The 15174-nt window shown below is 41.5% G+C and overlaps 1 protein-coding gene across 6 annotated transcripts in view; it reads left to right on the top strand.

The window, feature by feature from the left end:
• The first annotated feature begins 7493 nt into the window (after window positions 1-7493).
• dlgap1 (DLG associated protein 1) overlaps window positions 7494-15174 on the top strand; it is a 365633-nt gene continuing 357952 nt past the window's right edge. For 4 of the 6 annotated variants that reach the window (XM_062980474.1, XM_062980475.1, XM_008108692.3 and 1 more), the window contains exon 1: window positions 7494-7634. The gene's annotated coding sequence lies outside the window, so the exon portion shown is untranslated. Of the gene's footprint in view, window positions 7635-9749; window positions 10463-15174 lie in introns of those variants that run through there. The other 2 variants (XM_062980472.1, XM_008108691.3) reach the window with 2 other exon arrangements.

The following is a 15174-nucleotide window of genomic DNA, read 5'->3' as shown; positions in this document are numbered from 1 at the left end:
ATGTATGTGCGTCCATGTCCCTAACAGATTTAGAGCTTGTATGTATAAAGATGGAAAAACTGACAACAGATCTTTAGTTTTCTAACATTTGCCATGTAAATTATAAAAATGGAGTTGAGAATAGCTTTTAAATGTACATCCATCCAACGCCTGATTGGAACAGAAATCCAGCAGTTAGCAAGGTCAGGTGAGCATTCCCAATGCAGCAGGCATTGCAGAGGACAGGATTAATTAGAAAATAGTGTTGCTCTTGGGATTGTCACTTGTCATCAACAAGGTAGTTGAGAAAAGCTTGAAGTAAGGAAAGAACAAAATGAGCTATATAGACATGAGTACTTTTATTAACTGGACATTTTCACTGTTACATGGGAACAATACGCATCATATATTGCTATCTAGAACATACTAACTAGACAGTAGCAGCATACTGGATGTGAAGAAAATAATCAGCCTAGACCTCTTCCACAAAGCTGAATAAAATCCCACATTTCCTGCTTTGAACTGGAATATATGGCAGTGCGGACTCAGATAACCCAGTCCAAAGCAGATATAGTGGGATTTTCTGCCTTGATGTTCTGAGTTATGGCTGTGTGGAAGGGCCCTCCTTGGTTACCCTAAAGACATCAGATTCCACTTGACCCTGGAAGCTAAGCAGTGTCACTCCTGGTTAGTAATTGGAAAGAGAGATCACCAACAAAAACCAGGTACTGTAGACAGATTTGTCCTTGCAAGACAAGAGATCTAGTTTCTTCTCTCTTAGGCTCCTTCCACACAGCTGTATAAAATCCCACATTATCTGCTTCGAACTGGGTAATATGGCAGTGCGGACTCAGACAACCCAGTTCAAGCTGATAGAGGGAGCTCATCTGAGCTCTCCCCTGGTTAGATTTGAACCGGCAACCTTCAGGTCAGCAACCCAGCCTTGAAGTCAGCAGTCCTGTCAGCACAAGGGACTGTGCCACTGAGGGCTCCCATAATAGCAATAATAATAGGAAAGACATGGTGTTGCCCTAATTTCCCAACACTCAAATAGAAAACTGACAGTACTGATGTCCAAGTGCTTAATATCTGGTCTGAAATATTTCTATCTTGTTCATATTTTTAATAAATGCAGTATCTTATATAATGTAAATGAGCAGTGCAAAAAAGCATCAGTAAAAATGAGAATAATAATACAGAATAATTATTAGTCAATCTTAACCTGACCAGGCACTAGAATTAGCTGCCTTGTTCATGTACTTGCAAATGTATTTTCTTCTCGCACCTGTTACTATCCCCAAAACTCTTAATCACTGTAAAAGGGCATGACCTACAAAGCCAGCTGTGTTGCAGATATATTCTAAGAACTTATTTAATGTTATCCTCTTATTCAGTGAAATTCTGGTTGATTACTGTGAAGTACATGATCTGACTGTCTGATTTTTCTGGTGTTTTTCCCCCCTTCAAATATTTTTGCATCAAACCTGCTGTTCTGTATCTTTTATCCAATCAATCAATAAACAGTAAATAGTATTTGATCATAACACATTTCTCCCCCTCCTTTTTCTCTGAACTTGTCATCTTACATATCCCTTCTCACTTTTTTTTAAAAAAATGCAATGCCCTTAATATTTCAAAATAATCTTGCTTTCATATAAAGAATTTACTCCTTTAATGTTAATTAAATTGTAAAACATGCTAACCTTGAAACACATACATGAATTGGAAAATATCAAAGTTCAACTGAGAAGAGGTTTTCAAATAAGGAAAGCCATAAAGTAGCCGCAGAGTCATGGCAGAAACCAAAATACAGTGACCGTAAGCCTAATAATAATTAACATGATATTATGAGGGTTTTTTTTCGTGTCAGGAGCGACTTGAGAAACTGCATGTCCCTTCTGATGTGAGAGAACTGGATGTCTGCAAGGACATTGCCCAGGAGATGCCCAGATGTTTTGATGTTTTTACCATCCTTGTGGGAGGCATCTTTCAAATCCCAGCAGAGAGCTGGAGCTGACAGAGGGAGCTCATCTGCGCTCTCCCCAGGTTGGATTCAAACTGGCAATCTTCAGGTCAGCAACCCAACTTTCAAGTCAGCAGTCCTGCCGGCACAAGGATTTAACCCACTGCACCACGGGGGCTCGTATATTATGGGTCTTGTATTCTTGATTAATTTGAATTTTGCATAGAGCAGTTATAAACTTCAGATTGTTTTCCTTTGCCTTCAGTTGCAATGATCTCCTACTGTTTATGTATAAGGACATTTAAACAATAAAGGATCCACCAAGTTACATCTTTTTTACATTTTAAAAAGAAAATATACATATTTTCTTTTCCTGGGAACATCAGCATAGAGATCCCCTAATACTTTCATTGTATTCCTCTCAAATGTCAAAAACAATTTTCTACTTTGTCAGTTCTTATACTGATCTTAGGAGAGTTCTTTCTAACAAAATATGGACATTATTTCACATTTAGAACCCAAATACTTTCAGTGTCTATCCGTTTGTCTTTTTAGGGATTGCACCAGCTACAAAATATAGTCCCCTCACTGATTCAGTGAATCAGAGAACAGTGAAATTAACCCTTTAAATTTCAGACAAATAGGTGCATCCTTCTATTTTGATTTTTTAAAAGGAAATTCTGATAACGTTTTCTAGAAGAGTCAGGAAAAAATCTGACAAACCTACATCATATTAAATAGGAAAGAGCAGTGCTTTTCTGTTGCCTGATATATGTGGGATAAATTATGCTCATTTTCATAATGTGGATTAAGTAAGAAAATTCACAGGTGGAACAGTGCTGAGGACATAATTTAACAGGAAATGGAAAGGCAGTTACACTTTATAAAAAATATGAGAATTACCTTACACCAAGGAGGGTGTCAGTTAAGGATGTGAAAATAGTTATTTGAAAGAGCATTAGATTTTTCTTAAAACTTACCATAGAATTTTAGATGATGATGAGCGAACTCCCATGTACACTGAGGATGTGCTTTGTTCCAGGTTCCTGCAATCAAAGCACCAGTCTTAATAAGGAGCATCCCTTGGAGGTCCATTTCTATGACTTCAGAATTAAATTGCTTGGGATAGATTTGGGAGATGTCTGTATTGAAGTAAGATTCCCCCACACAGGGTCCCAAATAAATAATATTTGGTCTTTTTCTCCCCCTCTTGTGAGAATTATTGGTGATCTGAGCTTCAGCCCAGATATACAATATCTCCATCCTGTTCCTTTGTGAAAAACTCCTCAGAACATATTTTATTTAAAATATGCATATTCATCAATAAGAACAATAAAAATCTGTACACACACACATATATACGTACATGAACCAGTGCAATATTCCCTAACATCTATACAATTACTGCACTTAACTACACAAATTCTTCCTCCCACCCCACTTATTGTAGTGACTTCCCATCTTTTGGGTTAAAGACTTCATGTACAGTTCTGTCTTCCTTCCTATTACAATATTGTTGGAAGGTCTGACTTCTTCCAGTGTTGTGCATATAGCATCCATGTTGCAATTATCATGTAGTGCAGTACTCTGTAATTCAGTGATTTTGTTTGTTTATTTGGCATTCCTAAGAAAAAATAATTCAGGTTCCAATTGTATCTTTGATTTGAAAATTTCCTGTACTTTTTTGTGCCTTGCCCCAGAATTCCCTTGCTTTTAAACAAGACCACCACATGGAATAGAAAGTTCCTTCCGGTTCCTTACATTTCTAACACTTATTGTTTCTTCCCTTTATATTTTTTTATTTATTTACAGCATTTATATTCCACCCTTCTCACCCTGAAGGGGACTCAGGGCAAATTACAAAACATATACACGCAAACATTCAATTCTGTTAGACATACAGGACAGACAAACAGATAGAGGTATGTCGGCATTTTCCAACTTCGACGTCCTTGGAGATTGTGCTTGATTCCAGCCACAGAGGAGTGCTGTCGCTCTATCCTCTATGATGACGAGCCCTTGACTTTTCCTCCTGATCTTTGATTGCCTGCATTTTCTGGTATTTCCTTTTTAAGATGCCTTAAAATACCTCCCTGCTTAAGCAGTGCCTAACTTCTCTACTCACAGCTCACAGCTGTTTTTGAACTGCTTAGGTGAGTCAGGTACCACCTGTTCATCATTTTGCAAAACATTTATTTAAGATCACAACACAACATTTTCTTTAAGCCAATAGTCCACATTTCCCCATTTATTTAAATCTATGTGGTGTCTGACATTTTGTGAGGTGTTAGTTGGACCCGAGTGTTTCATGTCTGGCATTCCCCTGTTTTCAGAGTGTTGTTCTTTATTTACTGTCCTGATTTTAGAGTTTTTTAAATACTGGTAGCCAGATATTGTTCGCTTTCATGGTTTCTTCCTTTCTGTTGAAATTGTCCACATGCTTGTGGATTTCAATGGCTTCACTGTGTAGTCTAACATGGTGATTGTGAGAGTGGTGCAGTATTTCTGTGTTCTCAAATAATATTCTGTGTCCAGGTTGGTTCATCAAGTGGTCTGCTGTGGCTGACTTCTCTGGTTGAGTTAGTTTGCAGTGCCTTTCATGTTCCTTGATTTGTGTTTGGGCAATGCTGTGTTTGGTGATCCCTATGTAGACTTGACCACAGCTACATGGAATACGATGGACAGGCCTGTAGCCAGCGGGTGGGTTTAGGGGTTCAAACCACCCTCGAAATTTTTCAGGTTAAAAAAAAAAACCTGGTTTACTCATGAATTTTAACTGTTTAACCAAATCCCCATGCTAAGTCTATGAGACGCAAAAAATTAAGAGTTCCTCCAGGCACTATCTCAAGCAGATATGGACAGGTCTGTAGCCGAGGGGGGGTGGGTGTTGTTTTAGTGGTTCAGCCCCCCCCCCAATTTTCAAAACCCCCTCCGAAATTTTTTTCTGGCTACGGCTCTGACGGTGGACTCCTGCAGAGGTGAGAGGATCCCTCTTGTCCTTTGCTGAGTATAGCATTTGTTGGATTTTCTTAATAGGTCTGTAGATAGTTTGTAGGTTGTGTTTCTTCATCAGCTTCCCTATGTAATCAGTGGTTTCCTTGATGTATGGTAAAAACACTTTTCCTCTGAATGGATCCTTGTCTTTCCTTTCGTGGCTTGTTTTTGGCCTTGCAGCTCTTCTGATGTCCGTGGTGGAGTCTCCATTGGCCTGTATAGCAGTTTAGGTGGTTCCGTTCCCCTTAGAGGAGGTGAGGTTTGCATATTCTTTTTGCACGATCTGCCAGGGCTTTAATTGTACTTCTTTTTCACTTGGGTGATGGCTGGAGTTTTTATCTATTTGTGTGTACTTTTTCTGTAAACTGTGTGGCCCAAATGTTGATTGGATTTGCAGATGACTAGGACATCTAGAAATGGCAGGTTTCCTTCATTTTCTTTTTCATGCTGAAAACATGGGAATCCCAGAGATGAAACAATCAGGGCCAGCTAACACCTTCCAACAAAGGATTCCCCCCAGCAGGAATCAGCCAGACCTTGAAGCTGCAAGGTTATTCAATGCTAATCAGGGTGGCCAATTGCAACATTTACACTTTCCTCCGGCAGAAAAGAGTTCTTTCTCCCACCCTGGACCTTCCCCAGATATATAAACCTCCCTTGCCTAGTTTCCAAAATACTTCACAACCTCTGAGGATGCCTGCCATAGATGTGGGCAAAACTTCAGGAAAGAATGCTTCTGGAACATAGCCATACAGCCTGGAAAAATCACAGCAACCCATAAGGAGAAACCTCTGTATCTATGTGAAATAATCAATAAACTAGACTTTTTTTTTTTTTACAAAAAACATCAAGGAAAGGTTTCCATGCGATGCGTTTGTCACTGATACAATTCATCTAGGCATCCATCTCTTTTACAAGAGCTTGTGTCTGTCTATATGCCGTATGTCTAATGGCATTGAGTGTTTGCCATGTATAAGGTAAAGGTAAAGGTTTCCCCTGACGTTAAGTCCAGTCGTGTCTGACTCTGGGGGTTGGTGCTCATCTCCATTTCTAAGCCGAAGAGCCAGCGTTGTCCATAGACACCTCCAAGGTCATGTGGCTGGCATGACAATGGAACGCCATTACCTTCCCGCTGGAGCGGTACCTATTGATCTACTCACATTGGTATGTTTTCAAACTGCTAGGTTGGCAGAAGCTGGAGCTAACAGTGGGCGCTCACTCCGCTCCCGGGATTTGGATCTGCGACCTTTCGGTCTGCAATTTCCGCAGCTCAGTGCTTTACCACACTTCGCCACCGGGACTCCATGTACAGTAGAGTCTCACTTATCGAAGCCTCGCTTATCCAAGTCTCTGGATTATCCAAGCCATTTTTGTAGTCAATGTTTTCAATATATCGTGATATTTTGGTGCTAAATTTGTAAATAGAGTCTCACTTATCCAACACTCACTTATCCAACGTTCTGGATTATCCAACGCATTTTTGTAGTCAATGTTTTCAATATATTGTGATATTTTGGTGCTAAATTCGTAAATACAGTAATTACTATGTAGCATTACTGCCTATTGAACTAATTTTTCTGTCAAATTTGTTGTATAGCATGATGTTTTGGTGCTTAATTTGTAAAATCATAACCTAATTTGATGTCTAATAGGCTTCTCCTTAATCTCTCCTTATTATCCAACATATTCACTTATCAAACATTCTGCCGGCCAGTTTATGTTGGATAAGTGAGACTCTACTGTATCATATTTTGGTGCTAAATTCATAAATACAGTAATTACAACATAACGTTACTGCGTATTGAACTACTTTTTCTGTCACTCGCTTATCCAAGCCTCTGGATTATCCAAGCCATTTTTGTAGTCAATGTTTTCAATATATTGTGATGTTTTGGTGCTGAATTTGTAAATACAGTAATTACTACATAGCATTACTGCGTATTGAACTTCTTTTTCTGTCAAATTTGTTGTATAACATGATGTTTTGGTGCTTAATTTGTAAAATCATAACCTAATTTGATGTTTAATAGGCTTTTCCTTAATCCCTCCTTATTATCCAATATATTCGCTTATCCAAGATTCTGCCGGCCCGTTTAGCTCACTCTGCTGTATATGTATATGTGCATTGTAGTCCGCCCTGAGTCCTCTTCGGGGTGAGAAGGGCGGAATATAAATACTGCAAATAAAATAAAATAAAATAAAATCTCGAGTTTGCTCGTAAAACTCAATGACTGCCTCGCGAAATGATGCCTGTGACAAAACCACGAACTGTTTGGACAACTCTGGTCTGGGTGCACGCTGTGGCCAGTCTCGATGGTGGTCGTGGTGGTGGTGCTTGTGGTAGAAGCAAGTGCGCTTCTTTCCTCCCGTCTTGAAGCGGCGAAGGAAGGGGCGGGCCTGGTCCTTGCATCTCAGGGGCTGAGGCTTAGCGGCCTCCCCTTTCCTCCCTTTGGTGGCGCGCGCACCCGGGCGCACCACACACACACGCACATACAGAGGAGCCACGCGCGTGGCAGCGCCTCGGCCGCGAGGCTGTGCTGCCACTCCAGGGACGCCGCACACGGAGCGCACGCTGCTGCTGCTACTGCTGTTTCTGCTGTTTGTGCTGCGGCTGCTGCACGCTCGCCTTCCCGGCCCTGGAATTAGCATCCTCTCGTCCTTCTCCTCTTCCTCCTCCTCCGGCGTTTGGACTCAACCGGTAAGAAATCATTGAAGGAGCGAGGAAGCGGGCCGCAAAGGGTCGAGGGCCGAGAGGGACCCTCCGAGGTGTATCCCTGCCCTTTTCTCCAAGCCCGTCACCGCACCGCTGCGGCTTCTGGCTGCTTCTAGGTTTGCTCCCATCTCCTCTGCATCCTCGAGACTCTGGCGAAGGATAGAATGAGTGCCCTTTTCGGGGGTGCGGTGGGTGTGTAAGGGAAGGCACGGTGTTTGTGTATGTGTGCGTGTCTCTCTCTCCTTTCCTGCCTTCGCTCAGGCAATGGCAAGGAAGATTGCTGGAGGAGAAGGCTCTGCTCAGTGTATGGATTGCCAAACGCCAGCCGCGCGCCCCCTCCGGCCTCGCGCCCTTTCCCGGGGTCTTCCCAAGCCTCTCTCGAGCCCTCCCTGGGTCCCATTTGGGAGCCATCGCCTTCCTTCGCCGGCCGGTTGCCTCCCTTCTCCTCCTGGAGGCTCTGCTGGCGCCTTTTGCGCCTCGGGATCCTGGGGTGCGTTTTCCTCCGCAGTTTGACTCCACTTAGACGCCCATAATCACAGAGTTGGGATAACTAGGGCTATCCAGGTCAACCCCCTGCAGGGCAACCAAAGCACCCCACCCAGCCTCTCTTCAAAAGCCTCCAAAGAAGGAGCCTCCACCACACTCCATTCGCTGTATTGTTGAAGGCTTTCATGGCTGGAATCACATGGTTGCTGTGAGTTTTCCCGGCTGGATGGCCATGTTCCAGAAGCATTTCCTCCAGACGTTTTGCCCACATCTGTGGCAGGCACCCTCAGAGGTTGTGAGGTCTGTTAAAACTAGGCAGGTGGAGTTCCAGAAGCATTCTTTCTTGACGTTTCGTCCTCGTCCATGGCAGGCATCTTCTGAGATCTGAGGTTCCAGAAGCATTCTGTCCTGACGTCTCGCCCGTATCTGTGGCAGGCATCCTCAGAGGTTGTGAGGTCTGTTAAAACTAGGCAAGTGGAGTTCCAGAAGCATTCTTTCCTGATCTTTCACCCTCATCTATGGCAGGCATCTTCTGAGGTCTGAGGTTCCAGAAGCATTCTGTTCTGACGTCTAGCCCGCATCCATGACAGGCATCCTCAGGGGTTGTGAGGTCTGTTCAAAACTAGGCAGGTGGAGTTCCAGAAGCATTCTCTCCTGACGTTTTGCCCGCATCTGTGGCAGGCATCCTCAGGGGTTGTGAGGTCTGTTCAGAACTAGGCAGGTGGAGTTCCAGAAGCATTCTCTCCTGATGTTTTGCCTGCATCTGTGGCAGGCATCCTCTGAGGTTGTGAGGTTTGTTCAAAACTAGGCAAGTTGGGTTCCAGAAGCATTCTCTCCTGACGTTTCGCCTGCATCTATGGCAGGCATCCTCGGAGATTGTGGGGTCTGTTAAAAACTAGGCAAGTCGGGTTTACCTATCTGTGGAAAGTCCAGGTTGAGAGAAAGAAGTCTTGTCTGCTTGAGGCAAGTGTGAATGTAGCAATTGGCCACCTTGAGTAGCATTGAATGGTCTTGCAGATTCAAGGACTGGCTGCTTACTGCCAAGAGAATCCTTTATTAGGTGGTTAGCTGGCAACAGTCCACAACATGCAAGTGTGGAGAAGAGCAAACCACAGACCACCTATTACAATGCAGCCTGAGCCCTGCCACATGCACAATGGAGGACCTTCTTATAGCAACACCAGAGGCACTCCAAGTGGACAGCTACTGGTCAAAGGACATTTAGTATAATGCCAATTTTTAAACTTTGTGTTTTCAAATACATTACAACTTGTACTCTCGGTTTGCTTCTGACACAATAAATAAATAGCTGGTGACAGTAAATAAAGAACAATGCTCAGAAAACAGGAGAATTCCAGACAATAAACAATCAGAGCCAGTCAACACTTCCTAACAAAGAATTCCCCCAGGCGGTAAGCAGCCAGTCCTTGAAGCTAAAAGGCCATTCAATTGTAATCAAGGTGACCAAATTCTGCATTGACACTTGTTTCAAACAGACAAGAGTTCTTTCTCACACCCTGGACTTTTCACAGTTATATAAACCCCTCTTGCCTAGTTTTGAACAGACCTCACTGCCTCTGAGAATTCCTACCATAGATGCGGGCGAAACGTCAGGAGAGAATGCTTCTGGAACATGGCCATACAGCCTGGAAAACTCACAGCAACCCAGTGGGATCCACTGTTGAACAGCTCTTGCCCTGGCTTATTGAAATGGAATCACGGCCGTTGTCGTTTTATGGGTCTTTAGCTTTCTCTGCCAAATAGAGCTGGTACTTAACCAAATTATAACTCCCAGGATCCCATGGCAGTTAATGTGAGATCAAGGTGCATTCATTCTAGAGGGTAGATGTCATCTCCATGTGAGTTCAAAACCCTGAACAACCTTGTGGCCTCCGACTCATTTCAAATATCTACGAATTCAGAACTAAATGGATTGGGATAGCTTTGGGAGATGCCTGTATTGAAGGAAGGTTGAATCAAAGGGTTCATCTGCACTGCAGAACGAATGCGGTTTGACACCACTTCAACTGTTCTGGCTCAATGCTATGGAATCATGGGAGTTCGGTGAAGCACCAGCCCTGTTTGGCAGAGAAGGCTAAAGTCCTTGTGCAGCTCCAACTCCCCACCATTGCACTGAGCCACAGCAGCTCAAGTGGTGTCAGGCTGCATTAATTCTACAGTGTGAGATGCATTCCTGCTCACCTGGCACCCTGGGTTGCCAGCAGCTCCTCTAGTGCTCCTGGTCAGGAAGAGCGAATGAAAGGAGGAGAAAGTCGAGGCGGGTGTTCATAAAGAGCTTTTTGGATCGCGTGAGTCTGCAAACTCTGGTATTTGGGCTCCCTTGTTTGACTTCGTAAATGCTAGATAGATGTCGTTCTGTGTGTTTGCCACTGTCAGAGCCACTGTCAATTCCTGACAAGGTCTATTCTGTCAACTCCTGACAAGGTCTATCCTGGGTGAAATGAATGGCATTAATGGGCAGCCTGAAATCCACGCAGTGACCCCAGTTTCTCTAACAAACTGCACTTTCATTTGGTGGCTGTGCAGCTGCTAGAGAGCCTTTTCAAGGCAGAAAGCAAGGAAGGGGATGGGGGAATGAAAGCTGCATTCAAGGCGGATTGCACCACTCATTTGTTTGGGTTTTTACAAAAAAAACTTCAATAAACGGGAAACCTCACATTTGAATGAGGATGAGGGAAAAGACTGGACAGGATGTATTGCGTAGTCCCAGGTCCTCCTTTTGGCTCCCTTTGCATTTTCCCTAGCCAGTGTTTAAGAACTATTGATAACCAGCAGCGTTGCTTCTCAGCCAAGCAACTGAGAGACCTTTTAAGTTGTATGGAATCGGATAAGGTCAAGCATGTGTATGTCAAAGCTTTTCACTCTGGCAAGTGTCTTCTCTATAGCAGGATAGCATTAGAGAAATATGACATCTTTTGTGCTGGGAAACCTGGAACGAAGTTGTTGCTTTAGGAGGTAAAATACTCTCGATAAAGGGGGCAGGAGCAAATTCATAACGGTTAGGTACAGTTTACCATTCGTTTGTCATGGGAGCAGTTACCAGTGGCAAATCTTTAAATAATTGAGATCATAAAGTGTGTCAGGTTCTTGAACTGTATATTATTGCTAGGAGCTAATGAAGTTTGTGAATTTGTTTTTTTAGTATGCAAGTGGTGATGGTGAGTTTTCAGTGTGATCTAAATCTCTAATCTGAAATGGTATCTAGGGGGCTAAACATGAGAATAATGTGCCCTCTCAGGCAATCACTGGCAGTTCTTTTACTTGGGAACTGATTGACAGTAGACATCCTGCTTGCACCTGGCTTATTTTTGGAGCTATGTGATTAGAATGTAAAATGTGCAGATTTCAATGGTAAAACAGGCCATATTTTGTTTCCAAGCAAACATATTTAAATAAATCACTTGCGGCTTTGCAGGGGTAAATGCCACTTTTAGCAAGGCTACTTATGCAATTATACTTTAGTAGCTCTGCTCCGGAAGGACAACAGACAAATGACCCATCATACTGTTATTTTCAAACAAAGCTTTGTTCACTGTACATATGCCGAATAAATATTGCTTATTAGTGAGAATGTATTTTAATTCAAAGCATAGCTGGATGGGCACAATAGTCTTTGCTTGTTATCTTTACTTTAACAAAAGCTTCAAGCTGTCCAGTGTATTTGCCATTTAAGTAGATACTCAGGAGATCTTCAGCAATAGCTGCCTAATATTGTGAACACACATTTATCAAAAGGCACAGATGTTAATGAGTGTTGATGAGAGCCGGACACATCTGTTTTCTTGCAAAATAAGCCTACGTGCTGCTATTCAAATGTATTTAACTGTGTCCAGTTCTCTAAACTGACATTTACATGAAAGTGTATCTGAGCTCAATCAATGCATTGCAAAAGTGGCAGAATATGTGCTGACTGTTTAATAACCTTCCTCCCTGCATCTCTAGCACAGTACTTAATGGTTAGCCGCAATTATTTTGAAAATAGACTTTGAATAATTAAAGCAGACAACAATTCCGTCTACTCAAAAGGCTGGAAAATGCTGTACTTTGTGATCATTTTGATTTTTTATCAGTTGAACTCTTAATAGAAAACTACATAAGTTGTATTATTTCTTTAATTTGTTATTTCTGACCTACTGAATATTGGATAAGCCGAAATCATATACTTGTAAATGGCTGGTTTTGAAAAAGCTTTTGAGAATAAATTCAGCTGAGGATATAAATATATGTAGAGATTCAGGGAGCATTTCTATGTAACTTCATTTACTGATGTCAAAACTAGCTTGGTTTCCACAGTTAAGCCAAAATCTCTTGATTCAAGTTTCACATGAACTTTAACAGGCAACCTGATGATGTCAGTGCATAGCTACAATAAAGCCTAAGGCTGGTGGATTCAAGCCTTTTTAATATTCCAAGCGGCCTGGGAATGCCCATTTGAATTCCAAAGTTGTCCTTGCTGCAATATTTCATTATTATTTCCCTCTTCAGCTAGTAAAAAGACCAGTAAATAAGCATATAATCCTTTCAAAAAGCAACTTACTATGACATTAGAAGCAGTATTTTAGGATTTTAATGTATATTTTGTCTGTAAAACTGGAAAAAATTATTTGGAATTCACTTGCAGTATATAGGATTCTGTCAGCTCTTCTGTTTTATCAGCTGATATAAATATTAACAAAGTTATGGAAAATGTTTACATACAGTGTATAACTACATTCAGGTCACAGTAAACATCTCAATATATATTTTGTTAGCATACTCAGGTAAGAGATTATAATAAGTATTTTATCTCAGAGGACCCCATTTTATGAAGAGAACAATTTTATTTTTTTCGTGTCAGAAGCGACTTGAGAAACTGCAAATCACTTCTGGTGTGAGAGAATTGGCTGTCTGCAAGGACTTTGCCCAGGGATGCCCAGATATTTGATGTTTTACCATTCTTGTGTGAGGCCTCTCTTATGTCCCTGCATGGGAAGCTGTAGCTGACAGACGGAGATCACCCATTCTCTCCGAATTTGAATCACCGACCTGTCAGTCAGCAGTCCTACCAGTACAAAGGTTTAACCCATGAATGACAGCAACTTTAACTTCAGCATTGTGGATCATAATTTGTTTTCAATAAAATGATTTATTGGATAATGCAGTTTCTCCCCAGTTTGAAATGAGAGGAGTTGACTTAAGACAGAAGGCTATACCCTGTTTCCCCGAAAATAAGACAGTGTCTTATATTAATTTTTGCTCCCAAAGATGTGCTAGGTCTTATTTTCAGGGGATGTCTTATTTTTTCATGGAGAAGAATTTACATTTATTGTTGAACAAAAAATGAACATTTATTATATACTGTACAGTAGTTGTCATAACAGACCAGCATAACCAGAATCCTATCAAGAATTTCTTGTTACTACCATTATTTCCATGTACAACAATCTATGTACCTTTTCCGATCCTGCATGCTCTGGTGTTCTGTTCAGTGGGCATGCTTCCAAACACAAATTTTGCTATGTCTTACTTTCAGGGGAGGCCTTATATTTAGCAATTCAGCAAAACCTCTACTAGGTCTTATTTTATGGGGATGTCTTATTTTCAGGGAAACAGGGTAGGTAGTTTTCAAAATAGTAAAGCAATACTCAAGTCAGTAGTTCTATTTACCTGCCATAGCTGAATGCCAGCATACACTGTCCTTCTCAGGAGAGCATTCAAAAACTTAACCCTTTTGTATGTGAAGTGAGAATATGCAAGAGAAAAAAAGCTTATCAAACACAGGAGTTTTTCAAGTCCTCTCCTTAGCTAAAAGTCAAGTGAAAGAATTGGTTCTTGTCCTACTGTAGGGTAGAAGGGCCTAGCATTTTGCAAGCCCATTCCATAAGGTATCTTAGTCGTCAGTAATGATTACTTTAAATTTCAGTCTGAACTCCTGGTGGACAGAGCATGGTACAATGGGAAGCAATAGAGCAAACCAACTTGAGAGTAAGAGGGATAGTAGTAAGCAGTAGCATGAGTAGAAAAATGACAACTGCCCCCCTGAAGCAGCACGGACACTTTCCCTTTCTCCGCAGAATGCCCTTCATCTCATCCACAAGTCACATCAAAATCCATAATTTTGTCACCAAAACCTGCTCTCAATTTATACATGAGGGCAACCTATAAATGAGTATGTACAGTAGTATTCATTTCTCAAACTGCAATTTCAAATTAAGGTCCTGCTGCTAAATGATTAGTCAGCTGGTTATGGGAGAAGAGAATGCTATACTCCAAGGACTCTGGCAAATTATTAGTATTCCTGCTCATCTATTTACTTCTCAGGATGTACATGAATTAATATTGCACTGCTGTCTCTTCAGCTATCATTCTGAGCACTCTTAACAGGAGTAAAGTCCGTTGAATGCAGCGGAGTAGGATATACTTCTGAGTAAGAAGCATGCCTTCTAAGCAATTGGAACTGCCGTCCTACATATGCTTGCTTTGAAATAAGCCCCAATAAACCAAGGGCAGCCCAAATTTCAGGTTGATCTGTCCACTGTTTAGCTCCCTAAAAAGTATGTTGTTTCATGTTTATCCGCTGGGTGACTTATCTTATATGAACGCTTATAAAACTACCACATTCTCATTGATTTGGAAGGAGTGATCTTTTAACTCTTCAAGTTCTCTTTTCTATCATAATTTCCAACACAACTGTTGGCCGGTCTGTCAACTTTAACCTATCTATTACTACTATTACTACTAGGTGATAATAAGGCACTCTTAACAATATGAAATGTATCTTTGCTTCAAGTAGTTGTGGAGGGCCAGCAGTGGAGTTGAGTGAATAGAGTAGATAAGTTACTTTTCTACTGAATGCTGGATTTCACTATTCAGAAAATGTGCATTATCAATTCTAAAATCATAGTCTCAACTAGACTTATTGAGTGTTAATTTACCAAATTTCTATTGATTCAGGTGAAACCAAATTGAACTAGCATGGTGTAGTGGCTTGAGGGATGAACTATTTATTTACTGTATTTTTACCCCACTCTATCTCAAC

The sequence above is a fragment of the Anolis carolinensis genome, chromosome 4 (genome assembly GCF_035594765.1).
Source record: "Anolis carolinensis isolate JA03-04 chromosome 4, rAnoCar3.1.pri, whole genome shotgun sequence".
Lineage (NCBI taxonomy): Eukaryota > Metazoa > Chordata > Lepidosauria > Squamata > Dactyloidae > Anolis > Anolis carolinensis.
The sequence above is the reverse complement of the archived record's forward strand: the minus strand, read 5'-3'. Positions and strand labels throughout refer to the sequence as shown.